Source organism: Platichthys flesus, chromosome 17, assembly GCF_949316205.1.
Source record: "Platichthys flesus chromosome 17, fPlaFle2.1, whole genome shotgun sequence".
NCBI classification, from domain to species: Eukaryota; Metazoa; Chordata; class Actinopteri; order Pleuronectiformes; family Pleuronectidae; genus Platichthys; species Platichthys flesus.
In genome coordinates, this window is record NC_084961.1 from 17,648,830 (window position 1) to 17,666,832 (window position 18,003).

The following is an 18,003-nucleotide window of genomic DNA, read 5'->3' on the forward strand; positions in this document are numbered from 1 at the left end:
GTAATTAATCAGGTCACAAATGGTACATATAGAAAACACATATGCATTAAACTAACAAAGTCTATTTAAGTTGGCAAATAAGGCCTATAATGCACACATAACTAGTATTTTTGCTTTAGTTTCAGACCAATGCAGTTGTTATTTTCCTTGCATCCACACTTGCATCCCATGTAAGGTTCCAGGGCGGTTTGGTCTCAAAATGAAGTGTTGTTTGGTGCACTGCCTGCACATTCCTTCATGATCTGCAGCGGCAGGGGATTGCCTGGTTGACTTAAGTTAACCTGGTCTGAAGTCAGTGGTTCTGTAATTCGCAGTATTTATGGAAATGTTACCAAAACAGTCATATACATCTACAAAGAATACCAGGAATGTTTTAAGGAACTTTTGGATCTTCAACCTAACCTCTTAATTACATAATGTGGTTTAGTTGCAGACTCTTGTATATTAATGGTTTTGGTAAATGGTTTTGTATTTATAGCACTTTTCTAGTCTCAATGACCACTCAAAGCTCTTTACAGTACAGTTTTACATTCACCCATTCATACAGTGCATCTATTTGCAGCGCTTTGTTGTTCTGTGGGGGGCAATTCATGGTTCAGCATCTCATGCAGAGGGAGAAGAATGGGGACGAACTGCCGACCTTCAGGTTGGAGGACGACCGCTCTACCCCTCAGCCACAGCCTCTATACATGACTCTAAAGATGATTATAGCATTTTAGGGTTGTTCTCACTGATTTGCAGTTTGCAGCACCCTTGTGCGACGACCCTGAAGACATGCACGAGTGCAAAACACTCTAGCTTGCTTCACATATAGTCTATTAATAACAAGGATTTTAAAGGGAATGGAAGGCCAACCGCTGTGAACAATGCACCTAGCACAATTGATCAAGCACCTTTCATGCTGATGAACCAATAAGGGTGGATTTGGACACGTCTTAAATGGACCTAACATATTCTATAGCCATGCAGTGGCTCTGAGAGGGTATTTACGCACATCAGGGATTTGAGCTGAATTCAAAAGAATGTTAGCATGACGACGTACAATGCTAACAGCCTATGTTTAGTGTATAATGTTTACTGTTGAGATACTGTTAGCAGTATGCCTGCATTCGTTTATCTAGACAAACTAAGAATAAGACCCAGTAATGTAGCTAGATGAAAATTCAGAGGATCACTAACATTATTACATGAACATCTGAACCAAATGTTATGGCAATCCATGTGACGAATGTTGAGACATTTCAGTCAAACCGCAAACGTGGTGACTAGTCAGGGGATTGCAAAACTCGGGCAGAGAAATTTGTGATATAAATAAGCCAGCTCAGTATTAAATGCATAAATATGCACAGTCTTGCTTTTCAAATGTAACACTTTCAGGTTAACTGCATTACTCTGCAGGTATACTCCACTTAAATACTACAAATCCATCTCTTCATCTGTTGGTTTGAGTCACCTATTCCCGAACAGCAGTTGTGTTTTTGGTCTGAGCTTGTGCTAGGACAGCACAGATGTTATCATTGAGAGCAGCCATTCAGTTCAAAGTTGTGTAGGGCACGGTAATGGTTAATGGATAACGAGAGAGGGACCTTGAGTCTCATCCCCTTTCAGAGACATTTGTTAGCTACAGGTATGTATGTGGGATCTTCAGAGAAAAATACTGCGGATCACAGCATGTGAACAAGCAATCGATAACATGGTGTCTTGCTCTTTTTACTGTGTCAAGATTAAAAAGAATCGTGGCGGAGAGAAGAAAGAGAAACAGAGCAGTATAAGCAAAAGAAGAGTGGTGTTAGAGGATTAGAGACGGCAAGAGGTGATGAATAATGCATGTTTAATGAATGTGTGAGAAATGAGTACAGTTGAAAACATACAAAGGGATTAGGGCAGCATCTTCTCTTCACTCCGCCTCCTCCCGATGTATTATAAAGCTTCTGCCTTTTCATTTTACTGGATGTAGAAATTAGTAATCGCAACAGCAACATAAAGTAATAAAGATGGCGAGGACCTTTACACTGGGATGAAGGAGTTGAGTGTATGAATACATGTCGAGGTCAGAAAAGGTTGTTATTTATCACAAACATTGTCTGGCCTATTAATCACAACTTCACTACCAAGGTTACTGGCCCACGCACACATTTACTCTATAACTCCTGCTGCATCTCCTGGATATAGGGGGGAAGTAACCATATATATCAAATATTGCCATTGTGCATTTTGGACTATTTATAAAAAAAACCTGTGATTTCACTGTAAGGGCTCTGTGTAACTATTTTAACTGAATTGCTTTGCTACATTAAAAGCTGAAATTGTCAGAGTGAAAAAAGAATGATGAAATTATGATTTATTGGCGAAAAGAGCAATATCAAAAGCTGCAACAGAGAGGAAGCTGCAGCACCATGGTGTGTGTCTGGAGGTCTGAGCTTTGTGTTCAGAGAGCAGAGACACAAATAATACAAACAAATACATGAATTAAAAGTTAACATTCACTGCAGGATTAAGGTGTGTGAGGGGTTCAGGTCTAATAAACAATACGGATTTAAGACTTGATTAGAAAAGATTATAATTGAGCTTAAAGCCACTATACACATTTTATACCTTAAAATTACAGCTTTAAATTTATTATGATGATATGCAAGCTCATTATAGGGATAAAAGCATTTCTGTCATTGCCACCGAACCCCCAGGTTACCTGGAACTGCACTATGCAACTCTGGTGTTCCGTGCTGGAACATTACCAGCTGCTATACAGAATACAGCACAAACCAACTACAAGAGCCGGAGCTAGCAGGTAGCTACAAGAGACAACTACCTTGCCATTCTCAGTCTAGACATCATGGCAGAGCCACCAAAGAAACTGAAGAGGACATTGTCCGGACAAAAGAAGAAGAGGAAAAGAAAAAGTTGCAGAGTATGAAACCAAGCAAGAGTGTCTATCTGAGCTTATTTCCCTTGTTGGCTAAGTGTTTAATGCAGTGAGACCAGGGAGGCTGTGAGAACTGCTTAGGTTTTACAGCTAGATAGAAGGAGCAACATAGTGTTTGTCTGTTTATTGCAGCTGCAGTTAATGTGGTTAATACAACACCCACCTTACATCAGTGAAGGTTGGTTGAACAACAAAGTGTCCTCTGTGTAATGCGATACAGCATCACACTCCACAGCCTCCAAACAGTTCACACAGTTGAATCAATACACGCTGATTATTATACCCTTCATGAAGAAAGATTTATTGCAGGACTGTGATATTGTATTACACTGCTGTAGGTGTACCAAATACATTTAAAACTGGTCGTATATTGTATTTAACAGGCTGCAAAGTGCCTTACAAGAATTTGTTTGCTTTGTAAATGTAACACTGATTCATTTATTCTTATTACGTTTGACCTGACCCACTATGTAACTGTACAAGGCTGAGTCCATTACGCAGTGTAGTGGTCAAATGTTTAGGATGACATTTGAATGCCAATCGGGTTCACCAGTTATATCCAGAATAAACACAATTTATTCAAATCGGACAAATGGTTTACAAAGACTGATCAAACAGCACAGGATCATGTGCAAAGTATGGTGTACTAGCCTGCACTGGATATAAATAACAGATTAAAAAGAGAGAAGTTAAAGGCTCCAGACCCAATTTAACATAGCTAAATTATCATGAATAAAACAAGCACAGCACACTTTAAGAATCCCAACACTGGTGTGATGGCACCAGTGGATTATCACTGCAAGCGATATTATACAAAGAAATAACACAAGGCCTTTAGTTACGAAGCCAATAACTAACCAATATTCAAGCCACTACACCAGGATTGCACAGTACCCGTCAACCATGTTGCACATTGCCCATAGAACAAAGAACAAAATAAAATAAAACAAATAAACCAGAAATCAAATCAATTAATCAGAAAGACACAAATTCTAAACAAGTTCAAATAATCTAAATGAAATCTAAACGTGGGAAAAAACAGCAACATTAAATGCCTGTATGCTGTGTGCTGCTTGATTATTATTTTACCATTCATCAGACACGACATCCTAACATTAATGACGGAAGCAGCACATCTAATATTAAATAATCATTTAAACAAAAGTCCTGTTACAGTACCAGTGGCTTCTTTTAGTTGCTGTAAGTGAAATTAGAAGTTTTCTTTGCCACCCTTGATTCATGTGCATCTGCAAAGTGTGAAAACAGTACATTTCAGCTTATACCACTTAAATTCCTCAGAGAGTTGATGCAACACTTAATAGGAGACTGCTGCTCCAAAGAGCCACTTGAGTTAAACACAACAAGCCCATCTGTACTTTTCAACATCCTGTAATTGCAACAACAACAAAAAATCGATACTTACTTAACTGAAAATGTTTGTGTATGTGAGTGTAGTTTCGAAGGATTCCTTAATTGTAATCCACAGGTAGCATGTGTTCCACTGTTCTTCACTATGATTCATTTTAATCAGAAACTTATTATACTTTGAATATGAAGGCTATTCTGGAGCACTGTGATGAGAAGATTCTTATCAACCTCACAAAGCAAGAGATTTCCATTATAATTATTATTAAGATTCTTGACGCACACACCAGAAATGCTCCTTTAGTTGGCCAATGCATGAATCTGACAACGGATTTGAATATCGAAGGAAGAGGAGATGTGACCTGGCCCGGAGGAAGCCCGGGGCCCCCGTCTGGAGCTGGGCCCAGACAGAGGGCTCGATGGCGAGCGCCTAGTGGCCGGGTTTGCCAAGGAGCCCAGTCGGGCACAGCCCGAACAAACTACGTGGCAGCCCCCCTCTCTTCATCTCATGGGCCCACCACCTGTGGGAAGACCGGTTGGGGTTGGGTGCGCAGCCACATGGGTGGCAGCGAAGGTCAGGGGTCTCGACGGACCAGACCCGGGCGGCAGAAGCTGGCTCTGGGGACGTGGAACGTCACCTCGCTGTGGGGAAAGGAACCGGAGCTTGTGAGGGAGGTGGAGCGCTATCAGTTAGATGTTGGGGCTTACCTCCACCCACAGTCTCGGCTCTGGTACCGTACTCCTGGATAAGGGTTGGACTCTATTCTTCTCCGGAGTTGCCAAGGGCGTGAGGCGCTGGGCGGGTGTGGGGATACTCATAAATCCCCGGCTGAGCGCCGCGGTGTTGGAGTTTACCCCGGTAGACGAGAGGGTCGCCTCCCTGCGCCTAAGGGTTGTAGGGGGGAAAACTCTGACTGTTGTTTGTGCGTATGCACCAAACAGCAGAGGAGTCAGCTGAGGTGGATCGGGCATCTGGTAAGGATGCCCACTGGGCGCCTTCCTTGGGAGGTGTTTCAGGCACGTCCAGTGGGGAGGAGACCTCGGGGAAGACCCATGACTAGGTGGAGAGATTATATCTCAACACTGGCCTGGGAAACGCCTCGGGATCCCCCCGTCAGAGTTGGTCAATGTGGCCCGGGAAAGGGAAGTCTGGGGCCCCCTGCTTGAGCTGCTCCCCCCGCGACCCGACCCCGGATAAGCGGACGAAAATGAGATGAGATGAGGGGGGAGATTTTGATGTGTTGAGCTAGCTGCTAACATAGACTGTAAACAGAGATGGACGCACTAACAGCTCCTCCAAAGCAAAGCCAAGGCATCTTGATTGCTCGGTGTCTGGCTTCAGTATAGGTCATAAACCCTGCTTGCTCCATGTTAGTGAATGGGAAATGGGCCAAAAATGGTGTAAGTAAATGACTAATACATGATTCTGTACTTCCAGGTAGTAATTTGGCTTTAAGTCATTATTTGATACAACAGAAATACAGTGAAAGGTCATAACTTAATGACTCTGAATGGGTTGAGCGCATGTATCGGTTGGGATTATCTAAAACAACTGCTCCAACCTCATTCATGGACGTTTAACCAGTGAACATATAGGGCTATTTTTTCTATTTGGGGGAATTCGGAAACATTAACTATTACTCAAATATAACTACAGTGCTAATCTTAATTTATTATAAGAGCCACATGACATATTGTTGAGGGGGTCTCGGTCCCAATAAGGCTGTCTTTAACCTTCAATGGCCAATGGAATTTTTATTTAAATTTCACTTTCACCATAAAGACTGTGATATATAAAGATTTATTTGGGTTTATGGAAATGTTCACTTTAAACAGAAAAATCCACCTGTTTTGTCAATAAACACAGAATGTACACAGAGCTTCCCTGTGTACACACAGCAGGGAAACTCACAAAGCGAAAACATACAAATACATTTTTTTTTCTAAAACGAGGGGCAAAGGAAATATAAATTGCAAAGCAGATTTGTTTGCAGAGGTCTGTACACTGCAGCTGAAAAAAAGCATTCAATTCAATTTAAGTCAGATTGGATAATCCAACATTTGTGGATTATGCAAAATGTCCCAAATACTGTATGTATGTAAATCTACTCTGGATACTCATAGGCAGTGTAGGTTCAGGTTCAGGTGCTTTCGGAAAATGCTGTCAGGCACTTACACCTTATCTAAACTTTCAAATTGCTGCAAGTCATTATCCATGTTTCTGCCCTTTCATAGGGCTCAATTTAAGTTGTTATGGCTAACCAGCGCTCGCTTCTGCCAGCACAACGTAACTGCTGGACTGAAGATTGCTCTAATCCAAGGGAGCTAACCTCTGCAAGTGTTTGAAATCTAAAGCAGATAGGCCTCATCGTTTACAGTAGACTGCATATGGACATAATGACGGGGCTTACCCCACAGCTTACATTTAGCCGCCCACCTTATCAGAGCCGCACAGTGTTTGTGGCAGTTGGGGCTGCTGATAGCAGCGGCTTTGTTGGACAGAATGAGTGGTCCTGTGGGTGTTGAGACAAAAGAGGAGCTCACCACTGGCCTATCTGTCAGCCATCCAGCCCTCCAGCCCTCCATTGTAAAAGACAAAATGAAACGTTTTTGACTGCAGTAATGTGATCAATATCTGCTTCTGTCCTTTCATAAGACAAAGCCTGGATCCACAAAAGACCCATTAAATCCTATTGTTACATGTATGGAGATGCAACGTTTTAGATAGATTGATAGAAAGATGGATAGATAGATAGGAATTCTGGTTGGTTTCTTGGTGGCTGGAAAAAATATATTAATATTCATAGCATGATATTCTTACAGGTCTGACTTATATCACTGAACTTATGTCCTCTGCAGCAGTCCTCTCTTTTGTATACATATGAAAACTGCTCATGTGATGTCTGGTGTTATCATATACAAAGGTTGTGAAAAAATATAACCTCTCCTCCATGAAAGATAAAATACAAGCAGAGCACCACAGTAGATGTTCTACTATCCAGGATTCCTTTAATTTGTGGACAGTGATCCAAAGTGAATATAGATAAGATAAGATAAGAAACTACTTTATTCATCCCAAAGGAAATGATTGTGCCAGCTTGCTCCAACTGTACAATTTAAAAAAGAATAAAACAATAAAGAATAAAGTCTAAAAATGTAAGCGAAATAAAAGAAATAAAACAAAAAGTTTATACCGTGTAATGCAATTCTTTTCCCGTTACTAATAGTTAATCTCGTAAGTTATGACTATAACCATGGATCTATGAGACCGAACGATGACCTTCACTTTAGCATTTACCTTAAATGACGCCCTAATCTCTCTATTCTCGAGACCAGAGGACTTCACTGCCTTACATCCTCGCCCAGCTGAGAGCAGTACCGCAGAACCCAATTGTGTTTGGGTTGTCACGTTGATCCTTGCACCATGTTGCTGCTGCACAGATTTAAATAATAGGAATCCTCCTCAATGAGGCCCAGGAAGTGGCCACTCTTCTGGTGGAATGAGCTACCAAGGGACTGGAAGGTTCTGTCCAGAATAGGCTTTAGCGATAGTGTAAACAATCCAATAGGACAAACCCTGTTTAGAGACAGGGAGGCCGACTTTTTACCACCAAACCAGACAAGTAACTGATCTGAGCACCTACGAGACTGCGTGTTTGCAATATAAGCCCTCAGTGCCATCACTGGGCACAAACGGCAGCCTGACATCAGACGTATGATTGGCTGGAGACTGTAGAGATTGATTGAACAGGGGTAAAGTCTTCCTGACTAACCTCACCCTTACCCTCAAATATGTTCTCACCTTGAAATTTGACGACTACATGATGGAGACTTTGATGCTTTATAAATCCAAAATATGACCATGGAAACAAATTTAGATGCCCATGAAATACATCATAAAAAAGCATGAGATAATTTGCAGCCCCATAGCTGCACGTCAGTGACAGCAGTAATGAAGCACTCACTAACATGTACAGTTGCTGTGTTGATTTACAGATGCACTGAGTTCTATACACTGCCATGTTTTGCTGCTGCAGTATTTGTGGGTTATTCCATTTACTGGACGCTCACTGCCGGAGCACAACATGTACTGTTACTAGTGAATAGTAGGTAGAATGTATAACACCAGTTAGTAGATCATTGATTTAAAAGCACTCTACATTCAGATCTGATTGGTGCATACTTAGTGGTACTCTTTACAGACCAGTGGAATATGGCATACAGTATATGTTACTGCTCCTGCTGTGTGCAGGAGGGCGTTATGTTTTGCTCCAGTGTAACACCAGTATCATTTTCACAGTAACCCACCTTCTCACTGATTGGAAGCGTGTGTGTTTGTGTGTGTGTATGTGTGTGTGTGTGTGTGTGTGTGTGTGTGTGTGTATGTGTTTGTACTCAATTTGGTTACCTCTTTAGGAGACGACAACACAAACATTGACTTGTCAGGACCAGCAAACCAATTTTTTGAGGTCCTGGTGAAGGCATGGTTGCCTGATGTTGTCAGACTCAAAATTCTAGTCAGAATGTGAGTCTGAGACCGCTCCATTGGGCTATGATTATGGTGCGTGTTTCAACTGACCAGGAAATAAAATTCCTCTTTGCTCAATTTGATAGACCTACAACCAATCAGAGCAACGTAGTATGTGACGTATGCTAAGCAACGCATTGTGAGTTATTTACTAACGCCGGGTTCACACCGGACGCTTCAGCGCAGCGCCAAGCCTTAAATTACAGCTGGCTCCCATCCACTCCCATGTCAAAACTTTGTGCCGGTCACACCGGAGGCTGAAGCACCGCGAGGCAGCCTTGGCGCAGCGCGGTGCTTCAGTCTCTGTAGTGACCGGCACAAAGCCGTGCAGCGATAGTTTCGGCGTCGTGTCTATTTTTGGCGCTTGACCGAGCGTATCGCACCAGGAAACACACTGAAAAACGATTTTAAACTATATTGATGACATATTTTATATGATATAAATGATCAAATATGCATCCCATACTTTGAAGTACAGTTTTAATTTGACCAATGACATTATTAAATGTCCCCCTCTGCCCATCCACTACAGCCACACATCAGTGATACAGATAAAGAGAGAGAGAGAGAGAGGGGGCTACGTTCTCCACATAGGCTTGAGTGGAGAATACGTAATTTACCCCCGACACCCAACATTTAACGGAGCAAACAGCGAAGTTCTTCAACATGGATGACATTAAATTAATAATTGAAGTGGAGAAGTACAGTGAGTTGTATGATCCTCGGAACATATTGTATAAAGACAACACCAAGGAGGACACATGTTGGGACGCTGTTGCTTAATGTTGGAGCAACAAATAAGTATATGCTTTTAATCTACTGGATCAACGGTTGATATTATTAGTGCTGCCCAGCGGTTCAGCGTCGCTTCAGTGTCCGGTGTGAACAGCCAAGCGCCGGCGCGATAGGGATTAGCGCGGTGCTTTGGCATCGCCTCCACGTTCTCTGTTCCTCTTTCAAAATGAATCCGCTGTCGATGTCTTCTAAAACAGACTCAATGGCAGCATCTACACATCTCAGCTCGCCAGCGGCAGGCATGTTTGTTGAAAACTAATTCAACTCAAGGGCACTTTGATGACGTGGTTGATTACGTTACCGTTGATCATCTGTCCATCATCGTATAAAGCCCGCCCGGACAATCTGATTGGCCCAGTCGGGCATAATTTATCCTCAACGGAGCGATTCCAGACCGAACTTCCCGACCTAAAATGTTGTGTGCGGGGCTAAGTTCGTCTGGCATCCAGGCTAAAGGCATGGTGTAAACGGTGAGTTGAGGTTAGGTTAGGTAAGGGTTAGACAGAGTTTGGCTTCCTTGGCTGAAGTGTGATGTCAGAGAACGGTTATGACCACTGAGATTCAACTGCTTTGCTCCTGACCTTGACCTTGGCCTGTAGTCTTTTGGTCCACTACTAGGCTAAGGCTTCATGTCTATGACATTATCTCCTCTGTTATGAGTTTATAAGGCAATTTAAACAAATAGCCCAACCTATAACTCTAGCAACCGAGTTGAATTGCAAGACAAGAAGAAGTATTTTGGTAGAATAAACCTTTCAAACTAGGATCCTAGAAATCCCAGCTTCTGTTCATCGTATTTTGTTAGGTGGTGCTGCAGCCTCATCACAGCTACATCATATTGCCCCCTACACAGTTACAGTTACTACTAGAACTTTATTTTACAGCATGAAGAGGCATCAACTACCACCTCCCCTGCTGACCAATACCATTGTGGTATAATTTAGATTATCCTAATGGTTGAATCAAATCATGACAGATGAGTAATGGGGGTAGCTTTCATGAAACTTTTGGGCTCTATATTGCTCTCTGCTCTAAGGCAAGCACCTGTGTGGGGTTTTGCCAGTTCTTTTTTTCAGAGTGCTGATGGTATTTTGATTCGAAAATGCACTTGCAATCACAAAGTAATTCTATCGACTGCAGCAGGGGAGGCATGTGGAGATGTGGCAGCTGAGGCATATCAAGGCTGCGTAGGTCCTGCCGGGCAAAACTTTCCCCACTGCTTAGTGAGAGAAAATACTGCATGTGATGTTGATGACTTCATGTGGTCTGATAAAAATTACAAATAAAGATACATCCTTATTTTTTATTTGATTTGGTACGTGCAGAAGGCTCATGTACGTGTATAAAAAACTGACTATCCATGAGACCTTGAATTGATCACTAATCATAATTTCAGTTTACGCATTCCTTGTTGCATGAAGACAGGTCATTTTAAGATTATGAGTTATGTTCAATCTTTTGATTGTTGGCTTTCAAAGACTTTAGTCCAATTCTTCTGTGTCGAAGCTTTGCCTTAGGTACATTCGTAGTTCTGGTCCACTAATTTAGAAATGCTCTGGCGTCTCTGTTTACTTCAGAGCAATGGTGAGTGTAACTAAGCGGATAGGGTCAGAGCTGATAGATTTGGAAAAGTAATTACTTTTTCTTAATTAACTGCAATCAAGAAAATAAATAAGTCATCCATGTTCAAAACTTTAACTCAATTCCAAAATGGTGGCTAGTGTTGAGATATCTATGTTTATCTGTATCTTGTGACTATATTTTACCTATATCCTGAAAGCATGATATTGGGCTCTACCAGTATTTTGGGCACTTTGAGAATTTGTTATTGGTACATTTTGAGAAAATGAGCACTAGTCAGAAATATTCTATGAATGTTCCCAGCAGATAGATGATAATGTGACTTAGTCTGTGCCAGTGCTTACGGCTGTAAGCATTCATTTTACTGTTCTGGAATGTTCTTTCCATAAGCTTTTTTGTCCTCTGCTGGTGTGGATCAGGTCTGTCCTTTTTTATGCTCTCATCTTGATAACTGTCACACCATCTGCACGAGTCCCAGTCACATCCTGCTCAGAATGCAATAGACTGGATATAGTAGAATGAACAAACATTTCCTTTGCTGCGGCTGCCCTCATCAAAAATTGATTTGGATACTTCACCTTTCGCTTTAAAAGCTCCTCAGAAACCTAACATCTGCTCGACAGATGTTAATTGAGGCAACATAAAGAGAGGGAACACTGTCGAGGGAAACTGCAGATGGTTTAAAACGAAGATGATGCATAAAATCTGATCTACCGTGTCTCTAAAACCCACCATCCTTCACATGTAGCAGTCTCTTTTGCAGGTTGCAGAGGTGTTAAATAGCAGTGGTGATGACGTCAATCGATTCAGTTTTTTGTGTAAAGCGTCGCAAGAAAATTATATCAAGACAACTCACATCGTAAAGTCTATGTGTCTATGTGACTTTGGGGTTTCTAAGCTCAATACCTTAGATAAATTCCAAAGTTCCCACAATGAGAAAGCATGTGGCAACTGCTACCTTCACACCAAAGGTAATTTTAATATCGGTCACATTACAACTTCATTGGCAATGTGTGTAATTAAAATGATGTATTAGAAATTGGTAGAGGTTGAAGTCACAGGGGGAGGGGTGGCCTTCGAAGGAATATTGATCCACTTCCACACTTTTTTCAATTTAATTTCAAGGCACTTCACACAGTAAAGTCGAGAACCCAACAGTTCCCTCTACGAGTCAGTGAATGTGGAGAGAAAAAACTCACTTTATACAGAAAGAACCCTCAAAGAGAACAAGACTCAATGTGGGCGGCCATCTGCTTGGACCGGTTGGATTGAGTGCATAGAAATGGGGAGAGGTGGGTGGAAAAGAGGAGAGAGAAGAGACAAACCAGGAATGGATGTGAAACTAATATAAGCTCTGTCTGACTGATTGTTATAATGAACCTGACAAGAGTGATATTTATAGATGTAATGATGTTATTAATGACAACAGGAGCAGGTAATAATAATGATAATAATCATCATCATTATAATCTGGAACGTGAAACGCTGAAGTCAGGCATTAGTGCAGTATAAAAAAGAGAGAGAGAGAGAGAGAGAGAGAGAGATAGAGAGAGAGAGAGAGAGTAAAGCTGTGGAACTGAAAAGCTCCTCCTCTGCTGACATCGGTTCAGCCTCACTGTCGCCTGTACCCGATGCCAACGCGACACAGGGTCCGCCACCAAAGATTACCAAAAGAATAGATCAGAATACAACAAATAAATAAAAGCTAGAAGAACAGTTCTGCTTATCACTTATTATTTAAACAAATTTATCAAATAAGTTTCATGTGTAACTAAAGACTATTACAACTTTGTTTTTATTTAATTTTCTGAAATCTTCTTGTTGCTCCCAATTTAAATCGAATTGGGATTCTTATTGTCTAAAGACAAGCCCAATAAATAATTATTCATGACAAAAACAATCAATGAAGAGAAATCCTAGGTGCGAAGAGAAAACAATATCATTGGGAAAACTACAACTATAACGAGCAACAGTAATTTCAAGGCCGCCAATAGTTTGATCATCTCATTTTAAAAATGAACAACTCCCCCATATTACCTCTAAGATGCTGCACTGGAATATCATTGTAGTGTCTCTTAATAACCACACCTTTAGGTTTATAAAGGAACATATTCATTCATATCATTTTGATGAGATAGGTATTTGCTCCACGGATAAAATCTGAATCCTTTCCAGGGATTTCATACGAACAGTTGTAGAATATAAATGACAAACTGACCAGCCCTCCGGCTCTACAGGGCTCAGGCCATATCAATGCATCTCGATGAGCAGAGCCTAAAACCAAATGACCTAAACACATTGGCAAGTGCTGCTGGTGCTAATGTGTCGACAAAGGTAAATCACAGAGTGCGTGCATCCGTAACTCAGCCTTTGCTGCGGAGAGGTTGTGATTTGGATCACATGCTTTTTTTGTTGGATTACTTATTTGCTTTCTTGACAGTCCATGACATTAAAGTAATATTTTTTGCTGGAAAAAGCGCCTCAGTGAAAAGCGACTCTTTGAGGGTGGGGGGAGGGAGAGCAGGGGCGGGGCCACATAGTGATAGATACCAGTCACGAGATTATAAATGAAGATTGTATGTAGAGTAAAAGTGTAAAAATGTTTAATCCTTACAGACAAAGGAACAAAGACGAGTTTTAGGATGTGTCATAAGCTGCTGGAGTGGGGCCTAAGATAAACAAAATTCCAAATCTTATATAAAGCAGAGAAGTTTAAACAGTTTGGTAACAATTACGTCCATCTTTATGTAGATTGTTGTCTGGACCAACCAACTGCCAGACAATAATTATCATTCCATTAAGAATATTGCAAATCAATGTTTTTTTGTCATCTTCTTTACTTAATTGGAGGGGACAATTGTTATTATAGTGTGGGCTTTATTCCAGAGCTTTTCAACTGCAAGGGATTATGCATAAACTATTTCTTGACAAACAAAGCAAGACTCTGCATGGTTGTTCCTTGAAAATGTATTTGTCAAGCTGAGCCTAAACCTTCTTTACCCACACTTACCCCTCTGCTCTCTGCATATGGATAAAACATACATTATACATCATGCTAATTAGAGAGCTTAAATGATCTTTGGTGCAGACTGGAAGTGGGTTCACTAATGAACTGACCCCTGCTCATTCCAATAAACCACGAACATTGCTTATTCCCACTCTGCCTCATTGTCGTTTGTTTTGGGTTCACGCCTGCCATTCTGCCAGCCCTGACACTGACTGTCTTCATAGGAGGTAACAACTCAATGCAGCAATGGGGATAATTTCCAACATTATATGTTGTTAAGAGAAATGTATAAAAAAATGTGATTCATTATTAAGTTACGGTAACAGGACAAATATGAATATTGTGGGCCTCCACAGTCTAGATCACTGACGGGGAACACTGCTTTGACATAGAGAGATAGAGCTTTATTCTTGCTGGAGGTATGTGTTCTCAGAGAGAAGAGTTCATCTCATAGTCTTGGACATTAATGATCTACTGTACCATCCTCCACTCCATGACCCTCCATCAGGTGGAAACTGGCTATTCACACACAAGAGCACTAGAAAATGTCTGACACTGAAGGTGGTTGATGAAGCCTGACACATCTGAGATCCAGTTAGTCCCAAAGGTGATGGAAGTGATGGAAGTGGCCCTGTGCAGGTGAGACGAGTACTTTCTAACTCAATGGAAAAATAATAACGGGAACTTTGTGGACTAATGGAGTCTGATTCCTTTTAAACATATAAAGGAACTGCTGGTTAGTGAAGCAGCTCACAACTATATCACTTTATGACAACATTAGATCCTAGTGGAAGTATAATGGTGTACGAATATACTAAAGTATTGAAATTGTTTCAACGCAACACCTTTAAGTGCTTAATTACAAGTAAAAGTATGAGTTCTAATCTTTAATTATTCAGTGTGTTCAACCTTTGGGATTAATGCAAAATCTTAATCTCAAAAGTCACAAAGTGACAAAGCTAAAAATATGGTAAAAGGGGTAAAAAGTACATCATGTTTTCCTATGATGTGTATCCTTTGTATAATATTGAGCTACGTGAGTAAGATGTTTTCCATCACTACACTACAGAAGTTTTTTCATAACTTTACCCTTAACTTCTTACCAAGCTAAATTATAACAGTTGGTTGTCAAACTGCAATGGCTACACACCAGACCAACAAGGATGACATAGTTTAAAGATCTGTCACTTTTGAATGTAAAAGCCTTTATTTGTATTTAAGTAGTCATTGATTATCAATTCATAACGATCGATTTAAACAATTAATATTAATATTTAATGAATGTAGTTGAATTAAGAAGGATACATAATAAGAACAGTTTAAGACCAATCAAATGTCTTTACTGTAACTTATTTAAGTCCACACTCACTGAGGGAATGAAATAAAATAGACTAGACATAAAAAGCATTAACAAAGCAGCTTCAGCAGAGTTAAACAAAGAAAATACAGTGAATGTGGATCTCTGAGGGTTTTCATATTTAGGAGCTCAGTAAAATTATATTAATCACTGGATGCCAAGACGTCAGCATTTTTCTGGGGAGCTTTTCTAAAAGGTAATTGATAAATCTGCAAGCCTCTTTAGCTTAATGCCTGAGTGCTCTTAAATTTCAATATTTTTTCTGTCTCTCCATTTTACATTTAACAAAATTCTGCTATCATTATAATTATATTATGCAACCTCATTTAGTGAAATCTGCTTCCTCACCCTCCCCTTCGAATCATGAAATGGAACCCGTGGTAGCCTTCAGTTGTCATTAAAACTCAAAAGGTGTTTGGTTTATTATATATATATATATAATACGACTTATTTTATAATTAAGATACAGCTTTAATTTTGTATAGTTGTGACTTTTTTCTTTTTAAATTACTATAAATTTCGACAACCTTGAAATGGCAATTTTTTGTCATATCGCCTTTAAACTTGCAGAATATAGAGAGTAGATTGTTTTGTAATTTTAGAAAAAACACTGTAGGACAGGCAGTGGGACTAATTTGTTTTAAGTTTCAGGTACATATCAATATTATAATATAGATTAAGATTAAGATGCATTTATTAGTCCCAAACACATGCACAGACATGCAAAGGCACACTCATGCAGGTAGGGAAATTTAACCTCTGCTTTTGACCCATCTGGTGCAGGACACACAGAGCAGTGAGCGACCATGTACGGCACTCAGGGAACAGTTTTGGGGGAGTAAGGTGCCTTGCTCAGGAGCACTAGACAGGGTAGGGAGACTCTTTGATTTTTGGACAGATCAATCCAGGTTCGTCTTTTTGTTGTCTCTTCGTGGAGTCGAACCAGAGACCTTCTCTGCCCATAGTCCAAGTTTCTGCCACTAGACCACCGCCTCTCCCCATATATATATGGGGAGAGGCGGTGGCTTTTCTTTTTTTTTTCACACAAATTGAATGAACAAATAAAAAACATTAGGCTGATATATTCCACCATGTCACAGCACATGGTTGCATCATATTCGTGCGTTGTATTACACTGCTGTGGTAGATTGTGCTTCACTTATATTGATTATGTGACATAATGTTGCAGTATATATTTGCAGATACAGAGCTGAGCCTCTCCTGCTGTGCAGTGCAGTGTAACCTCAGCCTCAAGGTCACCAGAGGAAATCTCTGTCACGCGACATGTGAATCAACAATATTTCTACATCTGTTTTTTGCTAGCTTCACGTGGGGCCCCTGTGGGCTGAGAACTCAGTAAAGCTTCTCTAATTAGTGTAGATTACAAAGCATGCAGTGGCATCTTTCTAATTACCCCACAGTTCGGTCACGCCTGTTGGAGCAGAGCTTAACTACTTGATGCAGACCCCAGGCATTTTAGAGCAGCGACACTCGGGGGGTGCAGAGAGGGGAATTAACAATTCTAAAATGCAGGTGGTTATCACACAGAAGAGTCCATGTGAAAACATTTTTAAACAGAAAGGTAATCAAAAAAGGGAATGGAGCGGGTAAACTGAATCACTTTTTGCATGTCTGTGAAATGAACTCAATTTTCGCTGCAGACCAGCAAAGTGCTCTCTTCCTAATACCAGAGCTGATAGGTTGTCACTGGAGATCCATTTGGTTTGGATGTAAAACAGTCCTAATGGAGAGAGGGTCTATATAAACATATAAGATTTCAGTACCTCAGCACACATTTCATCACTTCATTTCTATATCCCCCGCTATACAGTGTAAATCCCCTCTTGCTGACCCCCATTGCTTTTTCTCTCTCGCTGCAGCTTTCATTCCTCTTGTAAAACAGTCATTTTTCACCAGTGCTCTTGGTGCAAAGGGCTCTGATTCAGCCTGATGCGGAATGGACTTCATTTTCCAGCAGCCACGTGAAAGGTGAGGCTGAGGCTCTCAAGCGGCTGCATAGGACACAATAATTATCGCTTCATGGTTTTATGTCTGAACCTGTCACGTTCAAGTAAATATCATCCCAGTCTCCCCCTCTGAGGTATGATTTGAATAAAGCCAGAAAAGTGGTTTCCATAACATTATGATCTCAATGTGTAGTTTACCTTTGGCCTTTTCACTCAATACGCATGATCCACGATGCTACTTAAATCAACATTTATTCATACTGATCGTATTGTGTCCGAATCGCACAAAATTTGACTCTGCTATTTTTTTTTAAATTAGTAGATAGGCATTTGTTTGACACCTTTAGGATTTTGAGATATGTCCAAAAACTGGTCACCGCGGCTCAATAAAAACATCCAGCACTCACATGTAGCGGTGTGGCCTAGTGGTTAGAGTGGTGGCTCTCCAACAAGAAGGTTTCCGGTTCAAACCCCACTCTC